The sequence below is a fragment of the Lissotriton vulgaris genome, chromosome 1_1, assembly GCF_964263255.1.
Source record: "Lissotriton vulgaris chromosome 1_1, aLisVul1.2, whole genome shotgun sequence".
NCBI lineage: Eukaryota > Metazoa > Chordata > Amphibia > Caudata > Salamandridae > Lissotriton > Lissotriton vulgaris.
Genome location: NC_141685.1, coordinates 1,331,561,463 through 1,331,582,114, shown reverse-complemented (window position 1 = coordinate 1,331,582,114; position 20,652 = coordinate 1,331,561,463). Strand labels below are relative to the sequence as shown.

The 20,652-nt window shown below is 46.1% G+C and overlaps 1 protein-coding gene across 1 annotated transcript in view; it reads right to left on the bottom strand.

Moving 5' to 3' along the window:
- DIP2B (DIP2 acetate--CoA ligase B (putative)) overlaps positions 1-20,652 on the bottom strand; it is a 792,630-nt gene that overhangs the window by 200,294 nt on the left and 571,684 nt on the right. The gene's annotated exons all lie outside the window — the stretch shown is intronic.

The following is a 20,652-nucleotide window of genomic DNA, read 5'->3' as shown; positions in this document are numbered from 1 at the left end:
CTTGTTTACAGTAGCCTTGCTCCTCAAATGCTGTTGCTGTGTTGCCATCTCTCTAGGGACACTCAGCTTGAAAACACTCTACTTGCTAGCTGCAATGCTACATCTGCTATGCTTTGCCTCTAGACACGTTGATCCCTTGCAGACAGTGCTGACTCTGCCCCTCCCGATTCTGAAACTGACCAACGCAGTCACCACGCAGTCTCTTCTCTCTGTCTTATGATGTCTGCCCTGCCACCATTTACTTCGGACCCTCACACCTCCTTACCCTCACACCCCCTTACCCTCACCCTCCCTTACCCTCACCCTCACACACTCTCGCTCATCCTCACTCACCACATCACTCAGGAACACCACCACATCACTCAGGGGCATCACTCGGGGGCACCACCACATCACTCGGGGACACCACCACATCCCTCAGGGACACCACCACATCCCACATCCCTCGGGGGCACCACCACATCACTCGGGGGCACCACCACATCACTCGGGGGCACCACCACATCCCTCGGGGGCACCACCACATCACTCGGGGGCACCACCACATCACTCGGGGGCACCACCACATCCCTCGGGGGCACCACCACATCCCTCGGGGGCACCACCACATCACTCGGGGGCACCACCACATCACTCGGGGGCACCACCACATCCCTCGGGGGCACCACCACATCCCTCGGGGGCACCACCACATCCCTCGGGGGCACCACCACATCCCTCGGGGGCACCACCACATCCCTCGGGGGCACCACCACATCCCTCGGGGGCACCACCACATCCCTCGGGGGCACCACCACATCACTCGGGGGCACCACCACATCACTCAGGGGCACCACCACATCACTCTGGGGCACCACCACATCACTCGGGGACACCACCGCACCACTCGGGGTCACCACCACATCACTCGGGGTCACCACCACACCCCTCGGGGACACCACCACATCCCTCGGGGACACCACCACATCCCTCGGGGACACCACCACATCCCTCGGGGACACCACCACATCACTCGGGGACACCACCACCTCACTCTGGGACACCACCACATCACTCGGGGACACCACCACATCACTCGGGGACACCACCACATCACTCGGGGACTCCGCCACATCATTTGGGGACTCCGCCACATCATTTGGGGACTCCACCACATCATTTGGGGACACCACCACATCATTTGGGGACACCACCACATCACTCTGGGACACAACCACATCACTCTGGGACACCACCACATCACTTTGGGACACCACCACATCACTCTGGGACACCACCACATCACTCTGGGACACCACCACATCACTCTGGGACACCACCACATCACTCTGGGACACCACCACATCACCCTAATACACCACCACATCACTCAGCCCAACCACATCATCACTCAGCACCACAACAGCACTGTCCTTGCTTGCTACCAACAAGCATTACCATAGCCAATAGGACTCGCATTAGGAAAGTGTAAGCTATTGGCTTTGTGAATAACAATGCTATTAATTTATATATTTTCAAAGCCAACACATATTTAAAAAATGTGTCATTTACAATACCAATAGCTCACACTTTCCTAATGCGAGACATATTGCATTGCAAATGCTTGTTAAGCTTTAGTATCCTGGCCATGGACTTAGAAATCGCTCTCACTCCAATATGCATGGTAGCCATATGGTATCTGGATGTACCCATGTTCTACTTGAGCAATAGCTGCTAGTGGAGTTTTACAGGAGAAATATGTCCTTCATCCTAAAGCCAGCTGGAAGAATTTCAGGATTGGAGAGACTGTAAAGAATAGTACTGGCACATTGCCCCTCCTGATAAGTTTGTTAGATTCACTCAAGATGCGCCTGAATCAGAAGAGAGTGGAAACTGAGCTGAGGGCCAGCTTCCTTGGGTATGAGGGACTTTATGGAGCTGAACACCTGTAGCATTTGTATAAGGGAAAGTAGCACAAAATGAGGCATCAAGGGGGTGTGCTGACTGACAGTTTACAACACTTATAGGCCATACAGATTATATGGCATAAGAAAGAATCCTGAAGGTCACAATTAGTATTTTACAAGCAAAAACAGTACACAGAATCTAATGAATCTAAGAGAACACTGGCCACAGAGTTGGCGGGCCAACATAGGATGTGGCAGTCTAAAGGGTATGGTAGTGTATATCAACAACTGAGAGATAAAAACACCTAATAAGGAAATCAAGTTTAGACTTTGCATCGGGAGGACCACCATTTTGGGACCCCAGGGAAGGATCGGATCATTGAAGAGGGAGAGTTAGGGCTTGGTAGGGTGCATTTCAGAGTGAGGTAGTGCAAGATGATACACTAAAAAAGAGCCATCTTTACATAACATCCAGAGATCCACATGCCCTGGGGTACAATCTTCACAAAGAAGGCAAGCAATTGTATAGGACATTCCTAGTGACGGAATCTGCACTCTTAGGGTAAGGGAGGACATCAATCAGCTTAAACAAAAATGGAATGTTTGCAAATGGATAGTTGCCCTAGGCAAAGGAGATGGGATAGATAGCAGCTTAAGTCAAAAGGGAGACCTCCACCCCTACACAGTCAATGGATCAGTGCTGCAAAACAGATTGTGGACTCTACCTGGTGGTCCACTTTTGTTGTATACAGATACAAATGCCTGAGGAGACCTACTTGGTTGTGATCTCTCTGAGTGGACTGATGCTGCTGATCTCTATCAGTGAAGACTACATGAACCGAGTTTTCATAACCGGACATACATAATCTTTCCTTCCTCCAACCCCCCAAAAATGGCCCCCTGGTTGAGGAGCTAAAAGGAAGCGCTAAGTGAACTGAAATGCATTAGGTAAGATTACATTTTAAATGATTGCTGCTAAATCACTGCAGACTGTGAACTGCACTAGCAAAGCAAAATACAGTAAAATACATCATATTTCATAAGATGTTCATGTTATCATTTCCTTCTGGATTATTAATTCCTATTTTTAAATTAGGTTGAAATCAATCAAAGAAAAATAAATAGCTGACAGTCACTTTTGACATTATGCATCCAACACGGCTTCAAACTTCACGCACCTCACCAACAAGTCTCAAATAAGGCAAAGCACAAACAATTCTTTCAATAATGCACCCTGAAATGTGCCCAGGTACCCAATGTACTTCAAAACCTCTTCGTAAGGGGTATGTAGCATATAAATAAGCATTTCAGGGCTCACGATGGGTAGCGAAAGCACTATATTAATACCAATACAATATTAAAGTTGAAATTGAAAACCAGTTTGCCCATTTAATTATGTGTGCAAGAATGCAATGTGAGGCAACCTGGTAATGGTTTACAGACTTCTTCCACTTTATTGTACTCTAACCAATGTTCTACCATTTTTTCTGTAACATCAAGTAGTTGTGATGTAAGAAGCTGGCTTTGCATATACCATATCAAAGTACGGTATAGTATGCATAGAGTCCAGTGGATCCCCAGAGGTAGAGTAACGGATAAAGTAGATAATATCTTACTCTAAAGTTAGTGGTAGCTGGGCTGAGCAGTTAGGCTTATCAAAGGGCTTTGTTAAGCATTTATTCTACACACTTAGGCAAGGAATGATAGCACACACTCAAAGACTGAATCTGGATCAACTGTTGGTAGTTGTTGCTTTGTTATTTTATTCTAGAACCAAGAATCAGTGCAGGCAGTTTTACTATTTGTAAAGGTAGTAGTACTTTTCAAGAATGCAGTAATGTTTTGTAAATGCAGTATATATTTTACAGTTTTCAGAGTGTTTTCTGTATATGTCAATCAAGTACCGTGGTATGCTTTTGCAGCGATAAGGTTAAACAGTTCAATGCAGCCGGGTCTGGTGGCTTAGTGGACTAATGCATCCACTTAGGGGCCTGTGTTCGATCTCATGGTCACAGGTTCACATCCCGGCGGGTCCACTCAGCCTTTCATCCACTTGAGGTTGATAAAATGAGTACCATTGGGTAACAAAAAACAGCTGTTATTCAGCGCTTGAGACCCTAGTTTGCTTGATATCGCGCTTTACAAATACACGTTATGTTATGTTTTAACTACAAAGCAATCCTATGGAGGAAAACAGTGTTAAACAGTTTGCAGGTCAGTACTCTACTTACTTCCCCAGGCTTCAGGGGTTTAGGACAACAGAGGGCAATTTTCAAGACCAGCTAGGTACTGCATCACCAGTGGCAGTGGGCGGCTGGGTGCAGAGGTCACTGGGCCTAATGTTATCCAATGGGGCTGGGGGTACCTCGAAGCGGCACGGTTTTTCAAGTAGGTACCCGCGGTCTTAGGGCAAATGCACCAGGGGTTGAAGTGATCACAGCAGGGGCCAGAATGCAGCAAAGTTACACCACCAGCAGCACAGGGGGAGCAGGGTGCAAATCAGCATCGGGCACCCACTGCTTTCTAATGTAGGTCGTTGATTTCAGAAACAGACTGCAGGCTTGGACCAGGAGGCTGGACAAAGGTAACCAACGGCTGGGCAGGTAAGTTGCATAACTGGGGGACTCCGGGGCACCGTCGGCTGGGCTCCCGAAGTTGCGGCGGAGGATGCGTAGGTGCCTTTTGGTGTTGGGTTTTCATAGCTGGTTCTGGTAGCAGTCAGAGGAACCCTTCGAACAGAGGATGCAGGCGTCAAGGGGGTTCCTGGAGAGGTCAGCCACCAATGCAGATAAGGTCAGGATCACCAGGGAGACTTCACAGGATAGGTGAATCACTCAAACTCGGGTTTGAGTTGGATTCTTTGTTGGACAAAGCCAGTGAACCCGGCAGACAAGAGTCTTTTTCGAAGGCAGGTCCGATTTCTGGGGATCTTGGAGGCTGCAGGACTCATCGGTTTCTGCTTGCAGGGTCTCTGAAGCAAGAGACAGGCCAAAAGGACTGGGGCCAAAGCAGTTTGTAATAACTCGAAGACAGGAGTAGAGTTCAAATGTAAGCTTTATTAAGTTCCCACATGTAAGTCCGACATGCAAGCCGGATAAGCGTAAAATGGCCTGCACCAACTGTCCGACCTAACTGAAACGGTGACGTGCACAAGAGCCAACGGGCAGCACGAGGCAAAGGCTAACAGAGCCCAAGCGCACAGGGCGCGCGGTGGGCGAGACCACTACATATATCTCCTTTCCTCAAAGAGAAGGGAGAAACAAAGCGGAAGCGGGAGAGGAGAAGGGGAGAAGAAAGAAGGAGAGGAGAAGGGGAGAAAAAGGAAGACAAGAAAGGAAGAAAACAGGAGGCAGAGGGGGAAAGGATCGAACGTCGGTACCTGACCGGAATTCTGACCACTCTTGAGCTCCTCCTCAACACAGAGGGTGAATGGCATGAATCATGAACACTGCGATCTCCAGAAACAGAGTTGTGTGACACATCAAAAACATCAGTAGAATTGTGCATAACATCCACCACAACTTTAGCTTTTACAACTTTGTTCAAATTCCACCAGTTGCGTCCATTGACACGAACCGCACTGCCACACACTTTGTCTACAACAGGTTTACTGAACTTTGATTCTCCTTTTTTTTTTTTTTTACAAAACCCTGTTTCTTTATTTTCACACAGTCACCTACAGCAATATCCCTGCTTCCCGCTTCCTGTCGTCAAAGTATTCTTTTTGCTTGGATCATACCATTTCGACCTTGCATCTGACCCTTTCATCTAGTTCTTGTGAAGTAGTGTTGGATCTAAACCATTTAGACATCCATGCAGGTCTAAACTCCGTACATGGCTTTCTGCCTCAGAAGTACAAAGGGAGATACACCCGTAGATGAATGAGGGGTGGTCCTGTAGAACCACAACATTGTTCTTACAGTAGGGGGAACAGCTTTGACTCTATTGAGCCTCTCGACCAAACCATTGGTTTGAGGATGGTAAAGAGAGCTTCTCAGATGGGTAATAGAAGACTCTTTAAGAAACTCTTTCACGTCAGCAACACAAATTGCACCCTGTTGTCAGAAACGATGGATAAGGGAAAACCCTCTCTCATGAAGACTTATTTCAGGAAGTCAAGAATCTCCTTTGAGTCCACTCTGGATACAAACTTAACCTCAGGCCACTTAGTGTAATAATCCATCATTACAATGGCAAACTTACACTGATGAGGTAGAGAATGAAAAGGCCCTAAAACATCAATGCCTAGTTTCTCCCACAGAGCTCTAGGAGAGGTATGGGAGTGAGAGGGGGATTTTATGTGCGGAGACTCTTATCGCTGCTCGCACAATGGTACACTCCTGCACCATAGCATCAATGTCCTTATCCATCTGTGGCCACCAAAAGTATTCTCTAACCCTACGTTTGGTAAGAGTGGCTCCCAAGTGTCCCTCGTGTGCTTTTTTTAGTAAGGTGCATCTAACGCTTTCAGGAGTTATTAGCTTATCTAGTCTGAACACTAGTCCATCCTCTATAGAAAGCTCTTCACAGATTTTTACAAAAGGTTGCAAAGCCACATCCACATTCCTTTCCCTTGGCCACCCCTGGATTATGTAATTCTTCACATCTTTTAACACAACATCTTTGGCCATAGCTGCGCTCCAACTTTCTTGCACCAACATACATTCCTTAACTCAACACTGGCTATAATACAATCCTCTTTCTCATCATAATCAATGTCATCATCACACTGAATGGCATCACCGGAAGCTGGAGGCAAGTGTGACAGAGCATCCGCCCTCACAATTTTGCCCCCAGCGATGTGTGTTACTTCAAAGTTGAATTTTAAAAGCTTTGATGCAAGACGGGCTATGCGAGGTGTAGCATTTCGATTGTTGGTATTTCCTAAAATAGCCACCAAAGGTTTATGGTCAGTTTGTAATGTGAATTTTCGTCCCCATAGATAATTTTTGAATTTTTCAATGCCCCACCAACATGCTAGAAGCTCTTTTTCAATTACAGAATAATGTGTTTCTGCCTCCCTCAGTACCCTAGATGCAAAACCAATAGTATGCTCCTGATGACCAATTTCCTGTGTCAAAATTGCCCCCAATCCATAGCTACTAGCATCCACAGTCAATGTGCATGGTACATCAGGCACAAACGGTTTCAAAGCTTTGACTGTGCTCAGTTGTTCTTTGAGCCAAGTAAAAGCTTGTTTGCAGTCGTTGTCCCACACAAATTCATTTTTATCCTTCAACAATCTCGAAATACAACGTACTTTGGTGGCGTAGTCTTGAATAAAGCGTGCATAAAACTCCATCAAACCAAGCAGAGATTTAACTCCCGCTTTGTCTTTTGGAGCAGAAGCATCCAAAATGGCCTGGGCAAGACTTAGCTTGGGTGTGACCCCGCACTAGAGATGGTGTGTCCCAAATATTCCACCTTGTCTTTTGAAAACACACATTTATCACGTTTAAGAACCACACCATGCTCCGGAAAAATGAAGAGAATCTTGTTCAGAACCATATCATGTTCAGTTTGATCTTTAGCAAATAAAAAGGACATCATCCTGAAATATCGCTACGTTTTTTATGCCTTTGAGTAAGTTGACCATGACCCTTTGAAAGACAGAAGCTGCCGAAGCCAGGCCAAACGGCAAGCGACAGAATTGGAACATCCCAGAAGGAGAGTTGAATGCAGTGTAGTGGAGTGAATCTTTATCAAGCTCGATCGGTTGGTACGCAGAGGCCAGGACTAGTTTAGAGAAAACTTTGGCCCCTGCTACCACCCCCAGCATTTCTGTAATATTGGGTAAGGGATACGAATCCACCCAAATCACCTTATTTAGGCTGCTTGAGTCAATGCAAATTCTCAGTTCATTCTTTTTTTCCGAGCAACCACTAAGGACAAAGACCAGTCTGATGACTCAATGGGTTCAATTACCCCTCTTTTATGCATGGACAAAAGTTATTTTTCCAGTTACTCTCTTATACTGAAGGGTATGCTTCTGATCTTATGTTTCACAGGACAAGCATCATCTCTTACCTTTATTTTATGGCTGAACCCTTTAATTCTTCCTAACTCTCCTGAAAATACTTGAGGATATTTGTTGAGCAGTTCATCAACATGTGTGTGATCACGGATTGCCAATACCTGTTCACTGGCACCCGGGCATAACATCATGTTAAACAAACCTTGATGGAACCATTCTAATATGTTAAGGCCGTGCACAGCCACGTATATCTTCCCATGTATGTGCCTGTTCTTGAAAATCATGACATCCTCAAAATACCCTAGAAGCTCTATTTTGCGCCCTTCATAGGATACAGGCTCGCGATCTGGTGGTTGTAGAGATCTTTCCCCCCATTTTTCTCTGAAAAGTGAATCTGTAATCATTGTGATCCGTGCACCAGAGTCCACTAGAAGTCTCAAATGTTTGTCACCAACCTCAATAACCACATACGGATCCACACAGTCGTTTGGATCTCCATTTTTTACACCTCCATTGTTCACTACAAGCACCATGTCTTTTAATTCACCCGGAGTATCATCATTGTCACTATCACTTGAGTCTTTTACACACCCTACACGAACGTTGTTTTTTTATGAGTCTGACACACTTTGTCAAAGTGTCCAATCTTGCCACAGTTGCGACATACAGCGTTACTAGCAGGACATGATCTTCCATTTTTTGTGTGAAAAGGATACCCACACCTGAAACAGATGTCAGTTCTTTTGAAAAAAATATTTTGTTGAAGATCCTTCTTTTTCTTGTAATTCGTGAGGCGTACTGGAGTGACCATTTCAGTGTTTTTACTTTCCAGTTCTTTAATAGAAGTTTGAGAAGTTTCTATGCTCTTAGGAATACGAATGGATTCATCAAGCGACGGATTTTCTAAAGAGTGTAATTTTTGTCTAATAGTTTTGTCAAGAGATTTACATATGAATTGGTCACGAACCAACAGTTCACTGAAATTCTCAAATTCACATTCAGCAACCAGTTTCATTAGAGCCGTAAGTCTCTACATCCTCCTCTATCTTTTGTGCCCTTTTGAAAAACTTGTGCCTCAACACTACAACACTTGGTTGCTTATCATATCTTTTAGCCAGTTTCCTTACCGTGCTTTGTTATTCATCTGTTTCCTCACCTGCTTCATCAACAGCCTCTTGTAAATGTTTGAGGGTGTCCCTACCTTCAAATCCTAGTGAGTGGAGCAATAAAAACCTTTTCCTTTCAGGTCTAAATCTGTGCGCCCCTATTGCCCCCAAATAGTTCTCAAAGGCGTCAAACCATTTTCTCCACGCCATGGGTGGTTCTCCTGGAGTATCAAGAAAAGGTGGTGGAGGGTGGACAGCCTGCATATTGTGAAGAAGTTACCAGTTTCCGAAGGTAAACTACCTTATAAGTATTATTAATCTGGTAAATCTGGATGAGTACGAGTGTAAAGGTAACAACCTCTTATTTCGTAATAATTGTTATGCCCAAATACACATTAATACAGTATCATCCACATCAAATAATTTTCCATGCCAGCTGCCATGCTGTAGTTTTTATTTTCCTTTCAAGAAGTGTGCGTGCCACTGTGTAAATCTGCACGCTTTCGTTTTACGCTGACTAGCTTAAGAAACACCACATTGTTCAGTCACAAACGCTGCTTCCTCAATCAGAAGAGAGACTCCCAAAATACCTTTATTCTTCAGACGCCTTTTTTATCGTTCCGAAAGAAACTCGGAAATGCGCCTCCTTTCCCTTTAAGAAATACCTAGTTGTTTATACTTCAGGCAGGTAGAGGGAGAAGCGACACGAGAACTGCCAGAGGCGGAGCCGGGACCCGCTACTTCCTCACGAGTCAGAGCCCGTCAACTCCATTGCCTCACCTCTGATTTCTTCACTGCTTCTTCCGCAACACCACAACGCCAAACCGGAAACCTCCGATGACAGGACACAGCTCTCCATTGCGCGCAACGAGCCAGCACCGGTAACACATTACTTTTCTCTAAATCCTGCTCATCTTCTATTTCGTAGTAACAAACTCCTTTCCCTCGTGGGTTCTTTGTGGGAACTCGAACTCCTTGTCGTCAAAATCGAGTGTAATAACTCGAAGACAGGAGTAGAGTTTAAATGTAAGCTTTATTAAGTTACCACATGTAAGTCCGACATGCAAGCCAGAGAAGCATAAAATGGCCGGCACCAACTGTCCGACCTAACTGAAACGGTTATGTGCACAAGAGCCAACGGGCAGCACGAGGCAAAGGCTAACAGATCCCACGCGCACAGGGCGCACGGTGGGCGAGACCACTACACAGTTGTCATCGTCTTCTCTGCAGCACAGGAGGCATGACACCTCTGCCCAGGAAGTGCTTTGTTTCAGTATCCAGAGTGCGGTGGGCTCTCAACCCAGGGGTCAAGAAACCTGTCTAGCGGTGGCAGATGACGGCCAGCCACTCAGAAACAACATCAGGGGTGGTTGTGTTTTAAGGGGGCATCTCTAAGATGCCTCTGAGTGCATTTTACATTAAAGCCAACACTGGCATGAGTGTTGGTTTAATGTGCTGAGAAGTTTGGTACCAAACTTGTCAATCTTCAGTAAAGCCACCATGAAGCTGTGGAGTTCGCGCTGACAAACTCCCAGCCCATGTACTCAAAATGGCTTCTCAGCAAGTACAATATCTGTGAATGGCACATACACTGTAGGGGCATATCGCTCATACAGCTAAGCCCTCACCTGTAGCATGGTGCGCCCAGCCTTTAGGGCTGTAAGGCATGCTACAGGAGTGACGTACACATGCCACAGGCAGTTTTGGTGGGCATGGCACACAGGGAAGTGACCACTTCCTGTGGTAAGTGGGCATAACCCTGTCCCACACTTCCTCAGTGTGCCAACACAAAGATGGCCACTTCTGAAAAAAAGTACCCACATCAGGTTAAGCCACCTTATTAGTGGTACTAGCCTGAGGGGTGGGCACGCCTACCTGACTAGCTAAGTTTCAACATGTCCAAGTGAGAAAGGGCTTCGAAGAAAGAAAGGGGGGGGCAGATTCCTCTCCTGTAAGTGGAGCCAGATTTGCATTTCAAAGGTGGGAGCTTCTTTGAAGCTTGACAGCCTAGGAGTACTACACAGGGAGGGGTGTTAAAACCCTCTTCCTAGGCAGGCTTTGTTTCTGACCTCTTGATAGCAAAGGATCTTACACTGGGAGGTCAGAAATCTGTCTCGGTGGCAGTCTGGCAGAGACCATTCAGCCAACACACTATAGGCTGGTAGGGTTTCAGGGACACCTCTAAGCTGCCCTCTGTGTGCATGTATTTACAAATCCTCCACTGGAATCAGGGTAGGTTTGTAAATATGAGATGTTTGCTATCAAATATCCCTATTTTCAGTAAAGCCATCATGTAGCTGGGGAACACGTCCAGCATATGGTTTAAAATGGCTTCCCTGTTCACTTGCGCTGGCAGTAATAGAACTGACAAGTACAGGGGCATATCTGCTCATGCAGGTATGCCTTCCCATGTAAGACCAAACACCATGGCTTAGGGCTGTAAGGCCGGCTGTAGGGGTGACTTACAAGTACTAAATGCAGTGTTAGGGGACCGGTCATACAGGGATGTGTCAGGTCGTTTTTTCTTTTTTGTCTGTACTAAAACATGCAACTTGCAACAGCAACCCTGCAGGAGTTCGGTGAGGAGTTCCTTATCGTGGCACAATTCATGCGGCAGCTCTTGGGGTACTCTTTTTAGTACTTCAGGCACTAGGTACCAGATGTATCATTTACTAGGGACTTATAGACGGTGCTAAAGGCATTGCCAATTGGGGAGAACAATTGTACAGTTTTAGAAAAGAGCTCTGCCACTGGGGACCTGGTTAGCAGAAATTCAGTGCACTTCCGGTTCAATTCACATCAGTTAAAATGCAAAAAGAGGGGGTAATCATGGCAAAAAGGGCTACTTTCCTACAGTAGTACTGTGAATTGGTAGTGTTGTTCACTTCCCAAAAAAAAGGTACTGTTGATGGGCAGGATGGATAGGAATGTAGAGGTAGATTTCTTTCAGATCAGAGTCATTAATTCTTTCAGATTAAGAAGTGGAATGTCACTCCGACAGGATGTTCCAATTAAGCAGGCTTTAGGGCTTAGATGGGCCGAAGGGAGCTGTCCCTCTTTTGGATTAATGAAGTACAACTTTGTCCAGTTGAGGTTTGAGCAAGGGCTGTATTCTAACCTTCTAAAGGAGCATGCTGGCCTCAGCTTGCAAGAGTAATGTGGTCTTGGATGAGAATGTGTTGGTGTGGTGGTATGCTGGATGGTACACTGTGAAGTTCTATGCAGTAGCCCTGCTGAACTGGTGCTAATACCCATGATACGTTCTGATTACATGAAAAAAAAGGAGGAAATACCTTAACCTGCCGCTGAAAGGTGTTTTATGAATGTGGGTGGAGGGGCAAGGGAAGGGGTGGGTGAAAGTGGGCAAGTTAGTGCTTGGGAGGAGGGGCTCCAATGTCAGAGCTGCCTCTATCCCGGTCACTGTTGCCCTATAGCATACACTCAAGTATCCCTTGTCTGCTGGGGACTTGTGAAAAGACTGTTGTTGACCCTGATAGGATTGCTCCTGCTCTTTAGGTGGATGGCTGGTAAATTCTCTGTTCAGAGGCCTGTGCTAAGCACCTGCTCCCTTACGACCTGCCCTTCACCACGACAGTGACAATATTTAATGAGGTGACGTAGCCTGATGATTGTGCCTTGTACACACCCATAGCCTAATTTAACATTGGCTCTTTTGAAAAATGACTTTTTTTATGCCTCCTCAGCCGCCTCCCTCTCAGGAGCCGAGAGATCCCTTGGCGGATGATTTGTGCGCCTTAAAAATGAGTTTAATAATAATAACATTGTGGTTAAGATTTTGGCAAATATATTGGCAACACGATAAAGTAGAGTGGTCACTACCTATGTACACCCCGTAGGATGCTGGCTCTGTATATACTATGCCAAAGTGAGGTATAGTGTGCATAAAGTGCAGTGGAACCACTAAGGTAGGCAGAGGTAAAAGATGATAGCACCTTACTCTCTATTTGTGGTAGAGTGGGTGAGCAGTAAGCCTTTATCAGAGGGTAGTGTTAAGCTTTTCTTGTACAAACTCAGGCAAGAAATGATCTCACACACTCAAACACTGAACTCAGACCAATTTGTTTGTATAGAAATATTATGTTGTCATTTTATTTCTAGGACCAAGCCAAGTCTGGTGTAGATCAGTAAAATAAGACTTTGCAAAATCGTATGCAGTGATTTACAGTTGTATGCAGGTTTAAATGCAGTTGGTCGCTTTACAGGCAAGTCAACAGTTCGAAATTACTTTTCAGTTACTTTACAGATTACTTTTTAAGTTACTTTTGCCAATAAGTTTGATATGCCTAGATAGCACACTGAGACATTTCCTAGACAAAAGATAAGTAATTCACTTTTTGTACATTTGCAGTTTTTCAATGTTTCATACAAACCAACTTCACACTTCGAAATGTTTTCAAAGGAAAGCAGTCAATTCAATCCTATGGGAGGAAATTAAGTTATCGGTTTACAGGTAAGTACTTGGTTGTGGGAGTTGGGTTTCTGGGGTTAGAACTAGGGTTCCTCCAGGATCAAGGATGCACTCTCAAAGGACCCCCAGCGGCACTAGGGCGGCTGGGTGCAGAGTGCGGAGGCCAAATGTTATCAATGGGGGCTAGAGGGCCTCTGGTTGGTGGCTGCTCACGAGCAGGCCTCAAGGTTGTGGGAGCAAAGCTCCTGGTGCTGGGCTCAGGACAAAGGGGGTTCCAAGTTAGCACACAAGGTGCACCCAAGCAGCACAGGGGCGGCTGGGTGCAGAGTGCTGATTTGGCGTTTGATGCCTTGTTGTTTTCAATGGAAGTTGCCGATTTTGGCTGCAGGCTCGGTCCAGGAAGGCTTCCGGGAATAACCAACAGATGGGCAGGTAAGTTGGAGGGCTCAGGGATGTAGGTGCACCGTGGGTTCTCTTCTCCAGGGCGCAGGGTGGCTGGATGCAGGGGTGTCTTTTGAGGTTGGATTGCACCTTACCGGGCCACTCGCGGTTGGGCGGGGGTCTTCATGCAGATGCTGCAGGCGACATCAGGAGTACTGGAGGGGTCAACCAACAGTGGACTCTGGAGCTCTGGGGGACCTCGCTTGGACAAGTGGGCCACTCGGATTCGGGCCGTAGGCACCGGGTGCAGTGGTGGGTCTAGGCGTTGGTTTTCTTTGTCATCAGCAGGCTCAGAGTCTGTCTTGGGAGTTTCTTTTGAACAGAACTGCTGTTCACAGGAGATACGGTCTTTGTTGAAGGCAGTCAGTCTTCCCAGTTGTTCTGGAGGTCACTGGCTGCAGGACAAGGCGACTTTTGCCGCAGGGTCTCTGGAAACTGCACACGGGCTAGTAGGGCTGGGGCCTCATCAGTTCTTCTCTGCAGTCTCCTCTGCTGGGCATCTTCTTTCGTCCCTCTTCTTCTTAGGTTGCAGGAATCGGTCTTCTTGGTTCAGGACTGCCCCCTAAATACTGTACTTAGGGGGCGTTTTTTGGGGTCTCGAGGTCAGTAGCCAATGGGCTATTGACCGTAAGATGACTACACCCTTGGTGTGCTCACCCCAAGTGGGGGAGTGGGCACAATCCCTAACCCTGATTGGAGAGTGCCTGACATCTGCAAAATGGCAAGCACTGAAGAGTGGGCTTCACCTCGCCTCCACCACCTGAGAGGTGGGGTTGGCAGAGGTGGGCACACCTTCTCAGCTGTTCTAGTTCTTCCTGCCTATCTTCCCGCCGAAAAGGAGGTGAGACAGGAAGAGGCCTCTGTCTGATAGCAGGAGATGCTGGGGTTTGCCTTACAAAGGCAGCAAAGCATTTTAAGTTCCCCTCCCACAGATGGCTCTTCCTGGCCTGGGGACTTGTGACCACCTCCGCCCAGGAAAGGCTTTGTTTCTGGGCTCAAGGAGCAAAGGCTCCCACCCCATGGGTCCAGAAACATGTCTCCCTGTGGCAGGTTGGTGGTAACCTGTCAGGGAACCCATCTAAGTATGGTCCTTTTTCAGGGGGCATCTCTAAGATGCCCTCTAAGTGCATGGTATAATAAATCCCACACTGGCATCAGTGTGGGTTTATTATGCTGAGAGGTTTGATCCAAAACAATTCAGTAAAGCCATTATGGTGCAGTGGAGTTTGTAATGACAAACTCCCAGACCATATACTCTTTATGGATTTACTGCACTTACAAAGTCTAAGAATGGATTTAGACACTGTAGGGGTACAGTACTCGTGCAACGGTCCCCTCACCACTGGTATAGTGCACCCAGCTAGAAGGGGGGGTTCTTAGCTATACTAATGCAGTGGGTTGCAGGCACAGCACAGAGGTATGTGTGCCATGTCGACTCCTCACTTTTCTCTGCACCAAAACACGCAGCCTGCAATGACAGTGTCTGTGTGTTAAGGTACGGGACCTCTAAGGATGGCAGAATATGTTCTGCAGCCTTTAGAGGCCTTCCCTGGTTACAGTGCCCTTGGTACCCATGGTACCTTTTACAAGGGACTTACATGTGACGAGAGAATTCTGGCAAGATGTGGGGGGGGGAGGTAGAGATTTTAGCTAGTTTCACCCTCCTTAATCAGTTATAAACACAAAAAGACCGGAATACCGGAATTAGAACCTAACTATGGGAGAAACTATTCGCTCATGTGGAGTAGAAAAGTCTACTGATCAGAAAGAAGAATTTCTTTCTAGAGTCCCTCACTTCCCAGGGTTTCCCCTTGGTGACATGCTTCATCATAGGGGTCCTCTCAATCCGCTGCGGTTTGAGGTGTGCTACGACTTGCTAAGTTACATAGGAGCACTTATGTGAAATAAATGTGTAGTGCAGTGATGTGGGAAAAAAATGGTTAAAAATACCTAACTAGTGGGCGAATGTTTTATTCTTGTTCCTAGTTGGTATGTTTAAAAACAGGGGTGAATACTGGGGAAAGCAGCACAACCATGATGAGTTAGGTGTCCCTAGTATTAGTCGACAAGTTTCGAGCCTCCCCAAAACTCTTACTCAGGACCACACAGGGGCCAGCCCTGTGAGTACCTCTCTCAGGTGACCTATAAATCAGGTAAGTAGAGGAATATAGTGTAAAAGCGAAATAATAGTGCGGCACCTAATGTGCGTGCACTATTGGTTAAATACATACGATTTACACAATGGTATGTAGTATCTGTAGGAAATAAAACAGAATACTGTTAAGAGTAATACTCGCCTACCAGGAGATCTGGCAGGCATCGTAAATACAGGCGTCATTATAATTTGCATAAATGCTCCTCTATGGTGTGTGTAGTTATCAACTACCTTGTGTTTCGTTGTGCTTTTGCAGGAGAAAAAACATATGACAAGTGTCTCCAGTGGAGATGGTGAATGAGTGCTATTTACAAAGACAAACACCACGTGACATACAACACCAAATACGAACTTGTACATATGAAGTCAAATACTTTTTATAAGGCGCAAATGTGCCCCATGGTCTGGAGGGGCAGAAGGGCTTGTTGTCACACTCTGCAATAGTAATGGTAAAGCGTAATTATTACTGACCCTGTAAAAAACGCTGTAAAAAACGGGGGTTGCCCAATGCCTCCATACGGCCTTAAGACGCCAGGTTTTAGCTCTGCTGTAAACGAAAAGGTCAATGGGGCTTACTTTGTAAGAGCGCACATCACCGGTAACACACATACTCGCTCCCCTGGAGACCGAATATTAACACGTCTCTCCTAGGGTGCCACTTGATATACTTCTGTGTCCGACTAGTCATCGTTACATTGACTAGAGCGGTACAGAATCAAGATGGCCGCCAGAAAACGGCCATATCGGCGGCTATATTTGAGGTATGGTTAATACCACGTTTGTAGAGAGCAGTTTGTACCGTGTTTGTAGAGAGCAGGGCTCAGTTTTTATTGCGAGTTTGTTAAAGGAACAAAAATGAATTTAGCGTTTTACAGTGGAAAAAAATTTTTTGTGTGTATTTCAATCTATATGTTATATTAGTTGTTACTTGTTATGAGTAGATATATAAGTATAATATATACATGTATTTCGAGTCCCGGTCACTCTGTTTGTTTATACGGTTCATTTGTTTTTATGGGAAATGAAGGTGAGACTATGGAATTGTATTATGGCTAGATATATACTACTGGACAAGGCTCAATATGCATGATTTGTCTGGATTTTATCACAGGACGAGGCCCAATATGCATAAATGATACGGCAATGGAGGTGTGATAGACATAATGGTGCACAACTGTCAAGGTGGAATAACTCTCTAATGATCTACTTTGTTTTGGCTGGGCGATGTAGTTACTTGGTAAATTGACCCCAATGGATTTTATCATTTAAACCATGGGTGACTGTGCGTAATTTAAAAACCCAGCATTGTTCATTTTCTAGCAGCCTGTGTTCAAGTTTGTCAAGATGTTTGATGTGTTCTAACACTACCCATCTGAGATCATTGGGGGTGTGCTGTTTCTCAATGAAATGCGTTGTCGTTTTTTGTAGTAGCTCGCTTACACCTGATGTTACTAAGGTGTTCCACTATTCTGGTACTAACTTTCCTAGTGGTCATACCCATGTAGTGGAGGTTGCAAGTGCAGGTGATCATGTAGACGACCCCTGAGGTGTTACAATTTGTGAATTTTCGCAGTTCCCATGTCATGTTGTTATTGAAGACCACTTTCTTAGTTGGGGATGTTAGGTGAGACACAATGCAGTTACTGCAAGGGTGGAGTCCACCCGGTTGTGTGTGTAGTACTAGCTGGGCCCCCTCAATGTCAGTTGTTGTTTTGGGTCGGGTGTGTACCAGAATGTCTCTAAGGTTCTTCCCCTTCCTGTGGGAGAACATTGGTCTTGGTATATTCAGGTTGCCACTGTTTAGGGTGCACCAATGTTTCTTTACTATCTTTGTGACCCGATCGGACGCTATATTGAACGTGGTGATGCATATAGGCCTTTTGTCTTTCTCAGGTTCCTCTTTGTAGTGAGTTTCAAGGAGTGCCTCTCTGTGGTTATTAGCAGCTCTCTTTCTTGCCTTGGATACCAGATGTGAAGGATATTTCCTCGCAATCAGTTTCTCAGATAGTTCCCTTGCTTGGATTTTGCAGTCCTCTTTCTCGGTGCAGTTGCTCCGAAGGGAGAGGAACTGTCCAAATGGGAGGCTCTCCTTTAGTTGTCTCGGGTGGAAGCTGTCGGGTATTAACCTACAAGACCCGTTTTTTGAATGTACGCATACAATGAGCAAAACACAGCTGGTTTTTCTGGATCTGAACATCTTTGCAGTCAATTGCTTACGCAAGACCACCACAGACTTCAAGCCCACTTCTAAGAACGGTTCTTAATATGACAGCGGAGGTATGCCAGGGCAGTGGGTCTTGTGGGTATGGCACACAGGGATGTGTGCCATATCGACTCTTTGTTTAGTTCTGTACTTAGACACTCAGCCTGCCAAGGGCAGTGTGTGGGTGTCAGGGTTCAGGGACCCTAAGGGTGGCACAATAAGTGCTGCAGCCTTGGGGGTCTTCTCTGGTCACCATGCCCTGGGTACCTAGGGTACCATTTACCAGGGGCTGACAGGTGGCCAGAGATGCCAATTGGGTTTTAGTTTCAGGGAAGGAACACAGGCCCTGGGCACCTGGCTGGCAGGAGCCCAGGGCACACTCAGTCAAAGCACATCAGCAGTTAGCAAAAGGTGGGGGCATACCAATGCAAGAAAGATGGCACTTTCTCACACTGGGTGTGAGATGTAACTTTTGATGTGGAACCACCAAAAGTTCCAACAGGATGGTGTACCAAGGTTGATGAGCCCATGTGGGGGCTACTAAGATCAGTGTGAGGGATGTTTGCCTGAGCTTCCAAACCAGTAATGGAATTAGTGGGATAGGCTGGAAAAGCAAAGGCAAATATCCCTGACCAATTCATCCATACAGCCTTGCCTTTGGATAGATGGTGTGGGAACCTGGATGCGAAGTTTGGGCATTTTACGTTGTGTACTGTGGCAAACGGGTCTATCTGTGGAAATCCCCATAGTTGAAAGTAGGAAGACTAACTTGGGGATGCAGTTCCCACTTGTGAACTTACGGCCTGTGTCTGCTGAGCAGGTCGGCAATTTGATTGTCTACTCCTGGAAGGTGTTCTGCTGAGAGATAAGGAGTAGTTTCTGTCCTGTAACTCCAGTTCTGTAGTAGGGGTATCTCTGTTATAGTCATATTCTAGTGAATAGTCCCGCCCATGTGCATGGACCCCGGAGCAATCAAAAATAATCTCTTAAAGTGTTGAAAAAATGCAGAACTGCACAGACACTTAAGAGAGAATTAAAGACATATAATGCAGCCTATAACAGGCTACACTGTCCAGTACTTCAACTAGAAATTCCACCAAAAATCCACAAACAGCAAAGCCTGTCCGATTTCCCTTGCCTTCAGCAAAAACCCACTGGAATGATAGAGAGGAAGACATGGACAGACAAGCCCCATTTGCTGCCATTATGTGGCTCAAAACAGGATACTGTGCCTTTAAGAGAACTTTCCAGAACTTCACAGTATCCCAGAATGCACTGCAGGTCCCTTTTACTTTCTGTTCTTTTTGAAGGCGTAACACGCCAGACCTGTAGCATTCCTTACATGAATTTCCCTCTCCACCGGGGAGGCGGGGGGGCGCTTATGACTATAACAGAGATACCCCTACTACAGAACTGGAGTTACAGGACAGAAACTACTCCTTCTGTAGTAGGGGATCTCTGTGTATAGTCATAATCTAGTAATCTAGTGAATAGAATGGCAAGCCCATCCCCACACCAAAGCGGCGGTGGAGAAAGAAATCAATACCACTATTGTGCGAACAAATTCCGCAGCGAAGCCTGTCCAACCTGAGCGTCTGCCCTGGCATCAGTGTCCAGACAGTAATGCTTAGCAAAGGTATGAACCGACTTCCAAGTGGCGGCCTTGCAAATTTCTGCAATCGGCACATTACGGAGCAAGGCTGTCGTGGCAGCTTTGCCCCTGGTGAAATGAGCCTTAGGCTTACCTCCTAAGGTCTTATTAGCTTTCTGGTAACACAGTTGTATGCAGGACACAATCCACCTAAAGATGGACTTAGAGGTCGCAAGACCCGTTCTGACCGATCCATAATTGACAAACAATTGGTCTGACCTACGAATACCTTTGGTCTTATCCAGATAAAATTTCAACACCCTCCTAACATCCAGGGAATGTAAGGACCTTTTCGCTGGAGATGAAGGGTTCTGAAAAAACGTAGGCAAAGTTATAGTCTGGTTGACATGAAAATCAGAAATAACCTTGAGAAGAAATTTAGGGTGAGTACGCATAACAACCTTAGCAGCATGAAATACAGTATAAGGTTCTTGGCAACACAACGCCTGAATTTCACTCACCCTACGGGCCAATGTAATGGCCACGAGGAACGCCGCCTTCCAGGACAGGTGCTGCAACAAAGCCTTATGAATGGGTTCAAAAGGCTCCTTCATCAATCTGGACAGCACCACATACAATTCCCATGAAGGTGAAGGAAGCCTGACAGGAGGGAACACTTTCTCCAAGCCTTCCAAAAAATCTTTGATCACAGGGATCTGGAAGAAGGAAGTCTGTGAATGGCTTTTCCTGTAGGCAGTCAATGCAGCGAGATGAACCTTAATGGAATGAACATTAAGGCCAGACCGCGCCAAATGTAGAAGGTAAGGAAGGATGACATCTTCCTTGCACGTCGTTGGGTCAAAGTTC